Source organism: Symphalangus syndactylus, chromosome 1 (assembly GCF_028878055.3).
Source record: "Symphalangus syndactylus isolate Jambi chromosome 1, NHGRI_mSymSyn1-v2.1_pri, whole genome shotgun sequence".
In the NCBI taxonomy this organism is placed as follows: domain Eukaryota; kingdom Metazoa; phylum Chordata; class Mammalia; order Primates; family Hylobatidae; genus Symphalangus; species Symphalangus syndactylus.
In genome coordinates, this window is record NC_072423.2 from 63,821,321 (window position 1) to 63,837,801 (window position 16,481).

At 36.1% G+C, this 16,481-nt stretch overlaps 1 long non-coding RNA gene across 4 annotated transcripts in view; it reads left to right on the forward strand.

Annotated features, from left to right (window-relative positions):
- The window catches only part of LOC129459585 (uncharacterized), a 230,936-nt gene that overhangs the window by 6,322 nt on the left and 208,133 nt on the right, over positions 1-16,481 (forward strand). For all 4 annotated transcript variants that reach the window (XR_010115610.1, XR_010115619.1, XR_008650008.2 and 1 more), the window contains exons 2-3: positions 6,683-6,792; positions 13,518-13,676. This is a non-coding gene — a long non-coding RNA (uncharacterized lncRNA). The remainder of the gene's footprint in view (positions 1-6,682; positions 6,793-13,517; positions 13,677-16,481) is intronic.

Below are 16,481 nucleotides of genomic sequence, written 5' to 3' on the forward strand. Positions count from 1 at the left end.
AGGATGGAACTGGGACATGGGTATCCGATTCTTCGTTTATTTCTGCTATTTGTGCTGGGCATTTCCCATCTCTCTCCCACTCCCTGCATCATCCCATCCCCCACCCAGCATTAAGTGCCTGTGTCTCCAGGCATAAAATTAAAAAGTAAGTGATTAAATCCTTTATGATTATTTATCTAAAACTCCCCAGTATCTCTGACATGAACACACAATACTGGTAAACTGGGGTGAATTGTTATACCATAAGTGATTAAATCCTTTATGATTATCTAAAACTCTCCAGTATCTCTGACATGAACACACAATACTGGTAAACTGGGGTGAATTGTTATACCTGCCGTCGTAACTATTTTAAGAACACAACAAAAGGCTGTTTAAGAGGTGAGGGAAAGAAACTTTAAGACAAAAGAAAAGTATCTTAACTGGCAACATTTGTGTTAACTTGAATGAACACTCGATTCAATTTTTTAAAAGTTGTTTACAGTAATTAGCAAGTGTTGTTTGTGAGTGTGAGTATACATCAATCAGTGATCTTGCCTCAAGTGCCAAAATGTTTTGTTGATGATTTGAGTTGATGGTGCCAACATTCCAGGTTGAGAAGTTTTATAATTGTATAAAAATATATACTTAACATTGGTGGAAGGTGTCAGCATCACAGTTTTTATTTTGACAATATCCTAGGTGTTCATTTAAATGCTCATAACGGACATTAAAGAGTATACCTTGCTTTTTAATTAGAAAGATTAGTCTCATGTAGCCTGGCCAATTTCCAATTTAGATAAGGAAGCTTTATTTTGATCTTCACTCTAGCTACATTGGACTTCATACCTTCTTCGTTTGCCTTTTTAAGCTGTTAAAATAGTTTTCTATTTGTTTTTAAACATCATTCACCAAACTGCTTCATTTCCCGTCAGTAATGGCCAAGGTTTTACTGGCACATAATTTGCCTGATTTAGGAACTATCTCTTTATACTTGATAAAGAAGGTTAAACAGTATATTCATAGTTGCCTAGGTTTAAATTATAATGGGGTGATGAAGAATGTTGTTGATCTGTTATTTGCAAAATGATTTCTTTTTTATTTATTTATTTATGTTGATACAGAGTCTTGCTCTTATCCCCCATGCTGGAGTGCAGTGGCACGATCTCGGCTCACTGCAACCTCCGCCTCACAGGTTCAAGTGATTCTCCTGTCTCAGCCTCTTGAGTAGTTGGGATTACAGACATGTGGCACCATGCCTGGCTAATTTTTGTATTTTTAGTAGAGACAGGGTTTCACCATTTTGGCCAGGCTGGTCTGGAACTCCTGACCTCAAGGGTTCCACCTGCCTTGGCCTCCCAAAGTGCTGGGGTTACAGGTGTGAGCCACTGCACCCGGCAAAATGATTTCTTATTAATGGAAAGGGACACCTGTTTCTTCTATGTCATCTATTTGTAATGCAGTGGCTGTTTGGACAATATTTCATATCTATTCATATAAACTTATGAAGCCCAGGAATTTTGTTAGGTGGTTAGCCCATAGGCCTTTTTTCTAACCCTGGCACTTATAAAGATCTCAGAACTTAACTGCTGAAAAAATAAGATAATTTAAGAGTGATCACTAAGACTGTAGAGTAAAAAAGTTTATATAATTTTGAGAATCTCGAACAACGAATCTTTACCATTTTATCTATTAAATAAAGTATTATACTGCATTGTACCTACGTATAATGCTACCATGATACAAGCTGTGGGAGTAATATTTATTTACAGTAATGGAAAATATTATGAAGGGCTAACCGTCGGAACAAGTCACTGACATTTGGATTCTATTAATTAAAGAATTCTTTGATAGGTTCACACAAGCAAACATGTTTAATATTCATTGCTTTGTCCATTTGAAAAAATCATCGCATCTTAAACACTAATTTTTTTCATCTGTGAATTGATGGATTTATTCACTGCCAGCAAATAGTTGTGATCTTTAATATAATTATGTGCTTCACAGATTACAGATATATCTTTAAACACACTGTCTTTTTTTGGTCTTTATTCTAATTATGCTTGAGAAAAATAGACTTTGTTTAAAATATTGGCTTTTTGTTTTTCCTAATCCATGTTAGTCTAAGTTTAAGGAAGCTTTGATAGTTACTTTTCCAAAGGTAAAATAAAAAATTTAAAAATGTTTTATGTTCAAAGTTCAGTTCTTAGAGGAGATCCTGAGTTTTAGCTAGAAATGTTTTCAGTTTTATGTACGTTATAATCAGAAAGATTAAAAATGTACAGTGAAATTGTGTTTTAATTCAATTCATACTCTTGTTGACAGTTTGTTTTTGTGGACTGTTTAGGATACTAAAGTTGAAATAGATAGGCTTCCGGCCAAGTGCAGCAGCTCATGCCCACAATCTCAGCACTTTGGGAAGTCTAGGTGGGAGGATTGCTTGAGACCAACCTGGGCAACATAACAAGACCCTGTCTCTACAAGAAAATAAAAATAAATCTAACTGGGTTCAGTGTTGTGTGTAGCCTCAGCTACTTGGGAGGCTGAGATGGGAGGACTGCTTGAGCCCAGGAGGTCGAAGTTGCAGTGAGCCTTGCTTACACTCTGGGTGACAGAGCGAGACCCTGTCTCAAAAAAAAAAAAAGCTTCCTTCGTTTTCTCAGTTACAGTAGACCTCTTATGTGAGGTGATCGTATGCCCTAGCTTACCAGTGACAGTCCTGGTTAATTCCTATTGCTCCCTTTAATTATTAATAGAGCTATAATAATTATTAGAATAAAATAATAAGCTATTAATAATTAATAGCTTAATTATTAATAGAGCTCCCTTTTACTTTAAAAAACGTCCTGGTTTGGATGACTGTAAACCATATGGTCAGAGCCTGGTGCAGTGGCTCATGCCTGTAATCCCAGCATTTTGGGAGGCTAAGGCAGGATGGTCACTTGAGCCCAGAAGTTTGAGACCCGCTTGGGCAACATAGTGAGACTTTGTTTCTATAAAAAATAAAAACAAGTTAGCCAGGTGTGGTGTGTATGCCTGGTATGGTGTGTATGCCTGTGGTCCCAGCTACTCAGGAGGCTGAAGTGGGAAGATCTCTTGAGCCTAGGAAGATGAGGCTGCAGTGAGCCATGCACTGCACTCCAACCTGGGTGACAGAGCAAGTACATTTTTCTTTTTACTCCAAAAATCTTTGGCCGGGGGCAATGGCCCATGCCTGTAATCCCAGCACTTTGGGAGGCCGAGGCAGGCGGATCATGAGGTCAAGAGATCAAGACCATCCTTGTCAACATGGTGAAACCCCGTCTCTACTAAAAACACAAAAATTAGCCAGGTGTGGTGGTGGGCACCTGTAGTCCCAGCTACTCAGGAGGCTGAGGCAGGAGAATTGCTTGAACCAGGGAGGCAGAGGTTGCAGTGAGCTGAGATTGCACCACTGCACTCCAGTCTGATGACAGAGTGAGACTCCGTCTCAAAAAAAAAACCAAAAACAAACTAAAAAACACTTCACACTGTAGGAGGTAACTAAAAGTACTTTAACATTTGATTGTAATTTAATTAGCCTCAGAGTTGAAAATAAACTGGACTTTCTCAGTCAGGATTGGAGTGAAACACCTATTAGAATCATCTCACTTCATTTTTTTGACTAATTTATTTCTTAGCATTTTTGGCACATATGCTTTTTTACGTGCCTTATAATAGATATGTACATTTGAGGAATGAATATAAATTTACTTCTAATAGAATTAGAACAATGGTTATACTAGCTTTCCCAGCCCTGGTTGTGAGTAGTTTCATGTACTAAATTTAAAATCAAGTAGATTGAAGGGTCTTAAATTATGTTGTAATCTCAGAAGGGACAGAGTAGGAAGTGCTCCAAAAAATTGTGATCATATTCTACAATCAATGCTGGCATATAGCCATATTCCCAGCCTTCTTGTACTATGGAAAGAGTCCTGAGCTGGGAGATAGGACGAGAGATTAAATTCTGACCCTATCTCTGATTATCTGCATGTTTCCTAGACAAGTCTTATTTCCCTCACTGAAAGGATATTAATACTCACTGTGCTCAAAGGGGTTGTTGTAAGAATGAAATAATGTATTTGAAATTTCTTAAAGAAGAATTAAGAGAAGTTTGAAGCAGCTTGCCTATTGGGAGAAGAATGGCAGAAGGCTTTCCAGGCAGAAGGCATGTGCAAAGGCTAGACTGTGGGGAATCATTGTTGAGTTCTATAACTGCAAGTGTGTAGTAATGTGTTTGTATAAGTTGATATTGGGAAGGCATCAGCTGCACCATCTAATTTGCTGAATGAATTCTAATTTTTAATTCTAATCTTGTTGAGCAAATAATTTAATTTCTTTGTACTTTGGTTGTTGAACAATGAAATGAAGGTAATAATATGTACTTTAAATGTTTTACAGGATTGTTGATAGGATTAAATGAGAGAGAGAGAGAGAAGATATATATATGTAAGAAACTAACAATGTAAGAAACTGTTGTTAATGGTAGGTAGATTTAAGAGCTACAGCTAATCAGATCTCTTCAATGGCTAAAGTTGTATAGTTATAGTGAAACTATTGAATTGCTAGGCAAATTGTGAAAGATTTATAATTATAGAAAGGATTACACTATATTGTTAAATGCTTTTACATGTATTATCTTGATTTACATAATTGAGTTCAGGTAAGTTAGAGAGTATTATGATATGGTTGTTGTCATTAGTTTTATTATATTCCAAGGGATTTAAAAAATCATCTAACCCAATGGCAAAATTATATAGGAAGGAGAAACTAATCTCTTCATTTATTTCAGAATTAGTGGTTATAAGAAATTATTTATTGGCCAAGTGCGGCGGCTCATGCCTGTAATCCTAGCACTGTGGGAGGTCAAGGCAGGTGGATTGCTTGAGCCCAGGAGTTTGAGACCAGACTGGACAACATGAGGAAACCCCATTGCTACAGAAAATACATAAAAATTAGCTGGTCATGGTGATGTATGCCTGTAGTCCGAGCTACTCCATAGGCTGAGGTGGGAGGATTATTTCAGCCTGGGAGGTGGAGGTTGCAGTGAACTGAGATCTTGCCACCATACTCCAGCCTGGGTGACAAGAGTGAGACCCTGTCTCAAAAAAATAATATCTGTTATTATTGGGCTTTTTTCAGCAGCGTGTGTCTCCACTTTTTTGTATTTGCTGTGCACTCTTCAGTTTTCCTATTTCATCTTTATTCAATTCATTAGCTACTTTACCTAACTTCTAAGGAGATAGTGTTATTTTTTTTTAAACTCACATTTAATTATTCTAACAGAAATTCAAGTTAAACAAAAAGATGATGTGCTTTTAGTCAGATTTCTTTTTTCTTTGCACCTATCTCTCCTTCACTTTCTCTGAACTAAGTTTACATATTATACAAATATGGTATTTACTTAAAGTACTGTTTAACTGTTCAGTTTTTAAATTTTTAATCTGCTTGACTAGAGCCTTCATATAATGTGTTTTTCAGAGCCAAGCCTCAGGATCACATTGTAGGTTATAATGAATTACTTCTTGTAACTAGACCCTCTTGGACACAGTCCAAGACAAACTTGTACTATTCAAAATTGTGTGTTTCACTGTAATGAAAAGTGTTACTTGAGGGTCCAATGTAGTCAATCTGTTTTTACTATAACTTTACTAGTGTAAAAACTTAAACAATAAAGTCTTTGGATCAATGCTGAACATAAAAGTATTTACAGAGTACATACTAATTGTCCATTTTGCTGCTGTTTGGCCCTTTAAAAATTGGCAAGCAAATTCAGGAAATAAATTGAAGTTTATTAGAAAATACCTTTCTCACAGAAGATCAAGTTTCAGTGCATCTCAGGTTTTGTGGGAATGGATCAAATACTTCGGACAAAAATAGGCTAAAGTTCCTTCTTCTCCATTTGAAATTGCTGTATTCATTTATCAGAACATCTATTTTAATTGTATTTTGTATTAGAATTATAAAACTAAAGGAAAAGCAGTTTGACCACGTTTGTCCTATAACATGTATCGGACACGTCTTGGGCCCTGCTTGCTCCAGGTATTTCAGTGGCAGCCACATTCATGCAGGTGAAACTTCATAGTCCCTCACCTGACTTTCTGTCCTAGGAGCTTCTCTGAAGCCAATAGAAACAAGTATGCAACTTGAAAGTGTGAGAAATTAGCAACCCATGCTGCAACTCTTAACTGATGGAAGTCAAAAGTTGTGGATAAGTACTCTTCTCTTGTGTCTTCTGATAGGCTATTCTGGGGTAGTTTGATGGCTCCTAAGAAGATACTGGGCTTGAGCCCTGTTTGCTCATAGTGGTGGATGAACTCAAGGATGAACTTTTGTATTGGCCTTCCTTCCTTTCACTAATCCCTTACTCCTGTTTCTGGGTGCTTTCCCAAATAAAGAACTCACACATAAGCCAGAGGTCTCAGGCTCTTACTGTCCATGGAGAACCTGGACTAAAAGGGGAAACTTCAGATTTCTGTTTCACTATTTTTGAATTATTAATGGAAGTTTTAACTTTTAAAAATTTGCATGCATGGATGGGACAGTCAGATTAATTTTATCAGTCATTTGTAAGAATGTTAATGACCCAAGATTGGTTGAACATGTGCATTTGAGGTTATTTTTCTGATAATGTTAATGGGTTAGATTTGAAAAGATTCACTCACTTGCTCATTCTCTTTTATAGGCAGAAGAATCTTTTCTTGCTGCTCTCCTAGGATCTACCAACCAGAGATTCTAATGTGATATGTTTGGAATGGAGTTATCGATCTGCATTTTTAATAGGCATTCCTCCAGGTGAGTCAGATGGTCATGGACTGCGCTTTGAGAAACACTGCTACGTTATTATAGTAGTAATACTCTTGGATATTATTAGCTACATAAAGTAATAATCAATCTTATATTTCTTAATATTTCAAGAGTCATTGAGAAATTCATTAGATTTAAAACATTTTCATGTTGGAAGGAAGTGTTTCTCACTCCTAATCTGAATCATTGTAGATATGATAGGCAAAGAACTTTCAAGGAAATAGATTTAAGATATAACTTTGAAACTAAAAATTTGTCATTCAAGTTACATTTTCACTTTGTCAGTGGTACATAACTTCTAAGATAATAGTTTCTCGTTGTTCTTAATGCTGTATGTCTTTAACACAATGAACTGTTATGTACTCTATTTCCCAGTTTTGGATTTATAGACAGTTTAGTTGTTAGTCTTGAGTTATCCAAATTAGCTATTTGTATAAAACCATTTATTTATCTATTGAGACAGCGTTTCACTCAATTGCCCAGGCTGGAGTATAGTAGTGTGAACACAGCTCACTGCAGCCTTGATCTCTCAGGATCAAGTGATCCTTCTGCTTCAGTGTCCTGTGTAGCTGGGGCCACAGTCCTGTACCACTGTGCCCAGGTAATTTTTTATTTTTTATTTTTTGTAGAGACAGAGGTCTCACTTTGTTTCCCAGGCTGGTCTTGAACTCCTGGGCTCAAGCAGTCCCCTTACCGTGGCCTCTCAAAGTGCTGGGATTATAGGTGTGAGCCACCATTCCCCACCAGAACATTTTAAAAACATATTTAAAATTTTTGGTTTTTTCCTGCCTTCTTTGCAATTGTTTGTGGTAATATCTACTGTAAACATTTAAAAGTAAATGCAAATTAAATACTAATTTTAATGACTAGTCACATAGGCTAAATTGCTTATGTAGCTAATAAAATAGTTTTAATAAGAAAATATAATTAATTAGGCTGGGCGTGGTGGCTCACACCTGTAATCCCAGCACTTTGGGAGGCCAGGGAGGGTGGATCACCTAAGGTCAGGAGTTTGAGATCAGCCTGGCCAACATAGTGAAATCCCATCTGTACTAAAAAATACAAAAATTCACCAGGTGTGGTGGCATGTCCTTGTAATCCCAGCTACTCGAGAGTCTGAGGCAGGAGAATCACTTGAACCCGGTAGGCAGAGGTTGCAGTGAGCCAAGATCACACCACTTCACTCCAGCCTGAGTGACAGAGTGAGACTCTGTCCCTCAAAAAAAGAAAAAAAAGAATATGTGATTAATTAGTGGGCTAAATTGGTGAAATGATGCTTTTGTCTTTCTGCACACTGTCTACATACAGTGTCTACAATTTAAGTGAAAAGATTCTTTTAGCATGGACTTACATTGAAATTATAGCATCAGCAGAAAGCTTTTTGTAAAGCGATTAAACATCTTTCAGGAAATTAAAGTTGATTACAAGAGCTCAATAAGATCAGTTTGTGTTATAAATGGATTATTAGTTGGTTCTAATGTTAACTCTAAACCAATTTTTTGCTCTTCATTCATTGGAAGATGTTTCAATTGACCTCTTTTTAGTTAAGCAAGCTCTCAGAATGTTTGTCGTGGTATTCTGAACTCCCTTCTGACCAATACATTTCACAAAAAGCTCCTCCTTTGTGATCTTTGCTCATCGGCTTCATTCCCTAATCAATTAATCAGTCTGAGGCTAATTTAATATTATCTTTAGAAAATGTTAAATCATCTTCTATCTTCTTGTGCTCTATACATTTTGGACTCACTCTGCTCATCATTACTTGCTATCAAAATAATGCAATATAATGTAATATTAGCCTATAATAAATTTAATTCAGAAGGGAATTTTTTTGTAGGAGAAAACACATTCCAGAGTCCTGAAAGAATAATTTACTTGGTAGTAGAAAAAGCACGATCCTTAGAGCATATAGAAATTCTTAGGCTGAGGTGGGAAGATTGCTTGAGGCTAGGAGTTCACGATCAGCCTGGGAAACATAGGGAGAACACATCTCTACAAAAATTTTTTAAAAAATTATGCAGGTGTAGCGGCATGTGCCTGTGGTCCCAGCTACATGGGAGGCTAAACCTGGGTGACAGAGTGAGACCCTGTCTAAAAAAAAAAAGAAAGAAAATAAATTCTTGGCCAATTAATTTGATGTCATGTTAAATAATAGACAAAAACAGCCATTGGAAAACTCAGAAGGCACAAGTAAGGTACAGCCATGCACTGAATAGCAATGTTTTGATCAGCAGTGGAACACAAATGCTACAGTGGTCCTATAAGATTATAATACCACATATTTTTACTGTACTTTTTCTATGTCAGTATATGTTTAGATACACAAATACTTATCACTATGTTACAGTTGCTTACAGTATTCAGTACAGTAGCATGCTGTACAGGTTTATAACCTGGAAGCAATAAGACATACCATATAGCCTAGGTGTGTAGTAGGCTCTGCCATTGAGGTTTTGTAAGTAGACTTTATAATGTTCACACAACAATGAAATCACTTAATTTTTCATTTCTCAGAATGTATCCTTGTTGTTACTTGATGCATGAATGCGTTATCATTTGAATTATCCATGTCACACTTTCTTCCATTAGTACAGATTATTGAAATTGAAGTTTTAAAAAGTATTTAAGGCTTTTAATCATCTTGGTGTACTACTCTCACAATACTTTTAACAAAGACTTCTTTGAAGTGAATTTTCAATTGGAATGGATTATATGGGTTTTTGATTTTTTAAATTTAAGAAGTTTAAAATATTTTCCAACATTATATGTTTTTTTTTTTTTTTTTTTTGAGACGGAGTCTTGCTCAGTTGACCAGGCTGGAGTGCAGTGGCGCGATCTTGGCTCACTGCAACCTCTGCCTCCCAGGTTCAAGCAATTCTTCTGCCTCAGTCTCCAGAATAGCTGGGACTACAGGCACGCGCCACCACACTGGCTAATTTTTGTATTTTTAGTAGAGACGGGATTTCATCATATTGGCCAGGCTTGTCTCGAACACCTGACCTTGTGATCTGGCTGCCTCAGCCTTCCAAAGTGCTGGGATTACAGGAGTGAGCCACTGCACCCGGCCCCAACATTATATCTTAATGCCTTCCAAGATTGCTGATTTTATGTTTATCTTTCTGACAAAAACGTGCATATTCTAAGTTAAAGCTGACTTCTCTTACTGAAAGAAAATACTGAAATACTTCAGCAAATACCGAAGCTATTTGTTGAAATGTATTATATAGTATATAAAAGGGATAAGAAGGATACTGACATTTGCTGAGCACCTGCTATGTTCTAGGAACTATGTGAAGTGTTTTACATGATATCTCATCTAATTCTTCCAACAGATCTGAAAGAATGATATTAGTTTCCTTAACTTCCTTAACTAGGTGGAGAAAAGCTAACTCAGAGAGTTAAATAATTTCCAAGGGGAACGTAATTTGTAGCAGAGTTCAGACCCATGTCAATTTGGCTCAAAAGCTCACATGCTTTTCAGTATACTGCCTTTTCTCTTGTAAAGTTAAGAAACAAATGAAAGTGATTTTTTTCAGAGTCCACTTGGACTGAACTAAAATGACCAAATTTAGAAGCATTTCCCAGGTAGGATTTTACCTGTGATAAGATAAGATAATTAGTAGAATTAACATTTAGTACCAGGAATCAGAATTGAAATTTTGGGCCTTTGGTTCTCCAACTTTCTGTAATCACATTTCCTAGGAATTCCTCTAATTAAAAATGTTTAAAACATTCTTTGAGCACTTGTGTGCAAAGCTTAACCCTTCAATAACAGCTTCTGTCACCTCTGAGATGGGTTTTTAAGTCCTGCAATTTCTATCTTCATAACATAATTTTCCTGTCAGTTCTAACCAAATTTTAAGAATACTATATTAACTTAGGCAAATCCTAAATTATGAGCATATAAGAATGACTAAAATAATACAAAAATATATACATACTAAGAAAATAGACAGTTGAGGCAGCTTAAAGCCATATTGAGTCAGAAAATGAGAGCGGGATCCACAAGTTGGGCAAATATGAAAGAAAGTGAGGCCTTCATCAGTTTGAAACAAAATTATATGATGGCATTAAGCGATTAGGGTTTGAAGTGGTAGTCACCTTCGTTATCAATGGCAATGCCATATATATTCAGCCATTGTCCCAAAAATGTTTGGGGCAATAATGATATAGATTAAAATATAAAAACAAATGATTTCTTAGTTCACCAAAGATTCATTAACACACTATACAACATAATTTTACCTTTTTAGACTAGATTTCATGTAGTATTCAGAAAAGTCAATGTAGGGTAGTGGAAAAAATTACTGGTCTTGGTGGTAGTCAGGAAACCTGGATGTTCTGGCCCCAGATCTACCCTTAGATTATATAATAGTGACTTAGCTATATTTTGGGGCTTTTCATTTCTTAACTCAAAAATGAGGTGTTGGATTCATTGGTTATTCTTTAAATGTCCCTCTTAGGTAAAAAATGACATAATTCTAAGTGCTTTTAGTGGAAAACACGTGAAGATATTCAGGAGGGAAAGAAGTTGCCGTTATTAAGAAAGCTAGCATTGTTGACAAAAGGAGTTATGTGAAATTGTGTGGCTAGGAATAAAAAGAAATGCATCCTCGACTAAAAGAGTAAAAAAATTTTAAATGAGTGGAATACTTTTTGACTAGGCACTGAAGTATGTTGGTCTGTATAAAATACATACACACTCCTAATTTGATTGCCAAATTTATATATCCTCAGTTTTAACAAAAATATCACAATGTATCAATATTTTAAAGGACTCAATTTATGGAAAATATATGAAAGTAATATTTAATAGGACTTACATATATTTGAAAATGAAAATTCCATTAAATGAAAACTGTAAAATCCTCTCCCAAAATACAGAGTTAAGGTTGAAATTTTGCCCATGGATTTTATATAAAATGTATATCTGGTTCCTAAATAGCTTTCTTCAAAACCATAAACATAAAAAATGCTCAATAAATAAATTAGAATCCCAAGTTAAATTTATCTTTAAACAGTAAGCCCTATGTTTTAAACACGGTGTGGTTTAAATTTTTTAAATTACCATATACAATATATTCACCAGAAATACTAACAGTGTGCTCTACTGGTATGTATATATTACCTGAAAACTAGGTTTCATGTAGTAAATTCAGAAAAATTCAGCCAATTGAAAGTTTTGATCCATATTACCAAAAACTTGTCAAAATACAATTTGTGCTGAATAAAATTAATATTGGTTTGCTGAATCAGCACATTGCTTTTGCAGATACAACATTACATAGCTTTTCAGCAGTTTACCTGGATTACCAGAAATTCTGTGCAGAACTGCCTAGAAGTAGGACTATGAAGCATTCAAGGGTTTTCCCTGCAAAAAATGAAATCTCATCTGAACATTTATTCACACTTTTAAATGTATTCTTTGTCAACATCCTAAGGAAACTAATATTATAGCCTTTGAGTTAGAAAATAATATTATAGCCTTTGAGTTTGAACATAGTGACAAAGTAGGAACCCTAGGGACAATGAAAAGGATGCATCAGTCTTGCTCAGCTCAAAGCAAAGTCCTACTAAGATGACAGGAAAGCATTCAGTATAATATGTTAAAAAAATTTTAAATTCCCAGATAAAATCACATGTCAGCTGTTATGTTAAATTAAATGCCCCAGAAGACATGTGCTTCAGTTCAATCTAATATCAGTAAATAAAGGGGTAGGATGGTATGCCAACATAAATCTGAAGGGATTGGTAGCTTTCATTTTACATGATACAAACTACTAAAATAAATTAATTGGGTTATGTAAAGAGAGAGATAAAAGGAAGATTTTTAATATAAATGAAAGGAAGATCCAAGTATTCTTTAACCTAAAAAGTTTTTCAGACCTAATAGGCATGACAAAACCTGTCTTCATTCCTTTCTATTCAGCTCAGCAAGTGCTTTTGAGCTCCAATAGTTAATCAGTTACCAGATTCCACAATCTTTGTTTTTCACACTCCTCAATTTTTGCTGTGAATTGTTCCTCTAATGAATGTACTTAGGATCACCAGCCGGCCAATGCTTTTTTTGGCCTTAAAAAGGCAATTATTATTTATCCACAATTAGATTTACCATATAAAATTGTTACCATATAGCAACAGCCTATAAAACATGATAGTTACATTATGAAAGAAGTAGATGGCTTAATATAAATCATTAATATGTGAAATTTATTTGGCAAAATTATTCAGTCCAGCTTTTAAAATGACTATAGCCATGCACAACTTACAAAAAAGCATAGTAAGAGAATATTATATACCAAATAACCTTTATGCAAACAAATCAATGAACATAACACAAGCGTTATAAAACAATATCTAGCTTTACAGAAAAAGTATAATGCAGGTATTACTATGTTAAAAATTGATTATCTTTTTAAACATCATTTCTTAATTTAACTTTCCAAAATGCATAGAAAACTGAGAAATTTTAAAAATATACTTACCCTTCAATTTATTTAGAAAACCTCTGCTCTTGGTGAAAAGGAGAAATTGTTTCACTGCTCACTTTCCCTGAAGCTATGAACTTAAACATTAAATCAGTGAACACCACCTCTCTGGACCACACTGGTTTGCTAGACACTACTGCTATGTGGAAGAGTTCTGCTGCATCTCAGCTATATACTGTGTGCAATGGATAACCTAATATGCCTTTCATTTAACTGGCTGGGCAGGTTTCTACCGTCTGTGGAACATGGAATCAAACCAGAATATGTTGGCACAACAGGCCAGTAAAACCGGTTCTTCTGTAGATCCAGAACCTGTCCAACCAGTCTGTATCAAAGGCTAGCCCAACGTGCTGCAGCGGCTCAGCTCTGCTAAGCTTGTACTGGGTGAGTTATCCCCACCTCCCGTCAACTCCCAACAAACTACTCAGAAAGTTGTAGCCTCCAGCAAAATAATTCAGAGTTCTAGTGGGAGGGGTAGATCTGTGTCAGGTATAGCAAGAGTCCATTGTTATAAGACTCTCGTGGTAGACGTATATAAGCAAGTGGTCTATTATCTTCAGAGGTAGGTAATCCTTTTAAACATGTATTCTAGGGCATTCTGCTGACTACAGCCTCTAGAAATAGATTACCTGTGATGAAGATGAATCCTATAATGCCTGACCTTTTCCACTAGTCTGCTTGGCTTTGCTTGATCTAGCTTAGCCTTGAGGAGAGAGATTGATATTCCCCACAGGGTAGTGGGCTTGAGAGCTAGAAGGAAGCATTTCTAGAAGGACAGAAACAAGGTGTAGGTTGACCAAACATTTGCCTGGGTGTGTTATCTTCCTTGTTCTCAAATGATCCTCATACCATTCCAGTCTAAAATTGGAAAAACTCCTACTTCTACATACTAGGGACAACTTAAAGAGGTTTTGCTCTGAATATTCAACAGTTCAACACAAAGTATTGATATCAACTATGTTTCAAGAACTGTGCCAGGTACAGTGTTCACAATGTAAGTAAAATTAGTAAAGATGAGAGCAACATCAAAGTTCTCGATTAAGCATGTCTAGTAAACTTTTGGAAAGAAGAAATGAGCAGCAAAACATTACATTTTGACAGAAATTGGTTCATATTAAGAGAGATCATGTGAGATTTGTTCTTACGCTCTCATAATACTTGCACGTTTAGAAGCAGTATCTCCTGTCTACTGACATAGTGTTTCTGAAACTTTTGTGCTTAAGAATCATCTGAAGTGTTGATTAAGAGCACGGATTCCTGGGCCTAACTGCCACAGATTCTGCTTCAACATTCAATAGGAATGTTGCCCAAGCACTTCTAGTGATTCTGATGCAATTATTGCAGGGACCATAGGCACATATTCCATGCTCAGTTTATTTTCTATTTTTATACCTAATTAAAAAGAATACATATGAACCAAAAGTTGCCATTTTTATTTTTGTATTTCTAGTATCTAGAACACTGACTGACACTTAGAAGGTACTTAATAAATGCTTATCAGAGTTAAGCACTTGCTAGATCTCAGGGGAATCACAACTAGTAATGACTATATGAATCAAACTCCATCAAATACTATAATTATAATAATTGAGATGGGAGCTCAGAAATGGGAGTGAGTATGACTATAAGTATGGGGAAGACTTCACATGGGAGATGGGTTTAGAGGCTTTTCTTTTTAAACCATGGCCAAAGATTTCTATCTGCAGGATAACAAAAGGCTAAAGGAACAATAAAAATAGTGCCTTTGATTTGATAACAGTAACAAAAGTGTTAAGTATATGAGGACACCATGAACTCAAAACTTGGTAATAAGGTTATTTTCTACAGCAGGTTCAGCAGATTTTTCCTTAAAGGAGCAGAGACTAATAGAGTCAGCTAGATTGTCTCTGTCTCAACTATTAGGTTGTAACAGTGTAGCACAAAAACAGGCATAGACAATAGTCAGTTAAATGGGTGTGATATTGTGAAATATGTGTTTCGTCTTTGACCCTTTTTCCTGGTGTACAACTCCTAAAATCCTTACTCTCCAAAGTGATGTCTTTGGATGCTAATGAGTTGACTGATAGCTGGCAACCGCTAGGTAGCTTCAGGATGGGGGCTGGTCACCAGAAAGACCAAGGCAGGATTAGGGGCTTAGGATTTTCAGCCCTTTCCCACAACCTGTGGGTTAAATTGATCACTAATGGCCAATGGTTTAATCATGCCTATGTAATGAAGTCTCATGAAAACCCGAAGGACACGATAGCTTTCTGATAGCTGAACACGTGGAGCTTCCTGGAGGATGGTGCACTGGAGAGGGCATGGAAGTGCAACACCCCTTCTCACGTGCCTACCCCATGACTCTTTTCATCTGTACCTGTGGCAACATCCTTTACTGTAAACTGGTAAACATAAATGGTTCCCCTCGGTTCTGTGAGTTGCTCTAGCAAATTAATCAAATCCAAGGAGTGGGTCTTGGGATCCCCAATTTATAACCAATCAGTTAAAAGCACAGGTAAAAATAACCCAGGACTTGTTGGCATCAGAAGTAGGGGGCAGTCTTTTGGTACTGAGCCCCAACTTGTGGAATTTGATTTCTGGGTAGATAGTGTCAGAACTAAATTGGAGGATACCTACCTGGTATCTGCTGCAGAATTCATTGCTTGCTTGTTGGTAGAGGAAAATCTCCACACATTTGGCTGCAGAAGTCTTCTGTGTTAATTGTTTGTTGTTGAGTGAGAGAATAGAAAAAGTACTTTGAGTGTGCTTTTTTCCACACGATTGGTATGGATGTGTTCAAATAAAACTTTACAGAACAAGTGGCAGGCCAGATTTGGCTAGTAAGCCATAGTTTGCTGACCCCTAATCTAGAGTAAAACCTGTGAATTGTTAATTGAAAAATTAACAAGATTACATAATTGTCTAGGCAAATTGGCTTTCGAGTCATAAAGACTTGGGTTCCATCCCAGTTCTGTTCCACCCTAGCCTTGTCACCTGAATCAGACATCAGTTTTATTTATAAAATGGGAAACAAAATGATAGTACCTATCTCCTAGAGTTATTACAAGATTCAAATAATAATTTATATAAAGGTTTATCTGCAAATCTGATATACAGTAAGGGCTTGATAAAATGTCAGCTGAAAATAAAACTAGTTAAACATAGCAGTTGAACTTGTTTATTTCTGTTGTCCTTGAAATCCCAGTAAAA